This window comes from Lutra lutra, chromosome 3, assembly GCF_902655055.1.
Source record: "Lutra lutra chromosome 3, mLutLut1.2, whole genome shotgun sequence".
Taxonomy (NCBI): Eukaryota; Metazoa; Chordata; class Mammalia; order Carnivora; family Mustelidae; genus Lutra; species Lutra lutra.
The window spans coordinates 136,884,418-136,885,975 of NC_062280.1; positions in this window are offsets into that span (position 1 = coordinate 136,884,418).

A 1,558-nucleotide genomic window follows, 5' to 3' on the forward strand; every position below is an offset into this window, starting at 1 on the left:
TTTGACAGAGAGAGATCACAAGCAGGCAGAGAGGCAGGTAGAGAGAGAGGAGGAAGCAGGCTCCCTGTCAAGCAGAGAGCCCGATGCGGGGCTCGATCCCAGGACCCTGAGATCATGACCTGAGCCGAAGGCAGCGGCTTAACCCACTGAGCCACACAGGCGCCCCTCCTTCTATTTTCTTAATCCTGTTTTTTATGTGACTATATCTTTTATTTGTTACTACTCCGTTTTGGTACTAGAATTCTTTGGATTTTTCATTCTAAAATTTCCTTCAGGTCATATTTTAAAAAGGATTTTAAGTTATTGACTTGAAAAAGAGAATGAGCACAAGTGTGAGTGCAAACAGTGGGGGGGAGAGGCAAGAGGGGCGGAGAGGGAGAGGGAGAAGCAGGCTCTCTGCTGAGCAGGGAGTCCGATGTGGGGTTGGATCCCAGGACCCTGAGGTCATGACCTGAGCTGAAGGCAGATGCTTAACTGAGTCACCCAGGCGTCCCTCCTTCAGGTCATTTTTAAGAAATTGTCTTATCTTTTCAACCACTAAGTCCAGGTTTTCCATCAAGCCTTTAAACTTCATCATGATAACTACTGATGTGTCTCTGAATTTTCAGTCTAATACCTGAGCCATCTTCTGGTCAGTTTCTGTCAACCAAATTCTTTCCCCATGGTGATATTTTCCTATTTCTTTGTGAAAGTCTAGTAATTCCTTCCTTCCTTCCTTTCTTTCTCCCAAGATTTTACTTTTAAGTAATCTTTTTTCCCAATGTAGGGTTCGAACTCACAACCCTGGGATCCAGAGTTGCATGCTCTTCTGACAGCCAACCAGGCACGCCAAGTCTAGCAATTTCTGACTGTACATGAGACATTGTTGATATGTATTCAAAACAGAAGAGTAATTTTTGTTTTTTCAACCTGCTAAACTCTCCCAAACTAAAAAATCTTTAAAATATCTATATATACATATCATCCAGTGAGGGTCTTCACCTACAAGGAAGTTATCTGCAGAGCAGTATTTGGTCTTCAGCACAGCTGTGTCTCAGTACCTCGACAAGGGATCCAGCCTTAGGACACACACACACACACACACACACACACACACACGCGCACGCGCCAAGGGCTTGTAGTATATCTAGAAATCTGGGATTGCAATACCTCCATCCTTGTTGTTCTTTCTCAAGATTGCTTTGGCTACTCAAGAGCATTTGTGCTTCCATACAAATTTTAGGATTATTTGTCTGTTCTTTGAAAAATGCTGGTGGTATTTTGGTAGCGATTGCATTGAATCCATTGATTTGCTTTGGGTAACATGGACATTTTAACAATGTTTGTTCTTCCAATTCATAATCATGGTACAATGTTCCATTTGTGCTGTCTTCAATCTCTTTCTCATTGCTGTATAAGTTGCAGAGAACAGGTCTTTTACCTCCTTGGTTAAGTTTATTCCTAAGTCTTTTATTCTTTTTGTTGCAATTATAAATGGGATTGTCTTCTTAATTTCTTTTTCTGCTACTTTGTTATTAGTGTAAAAGAAATGCAGCAGATTTCTGTATATTTTTGTATC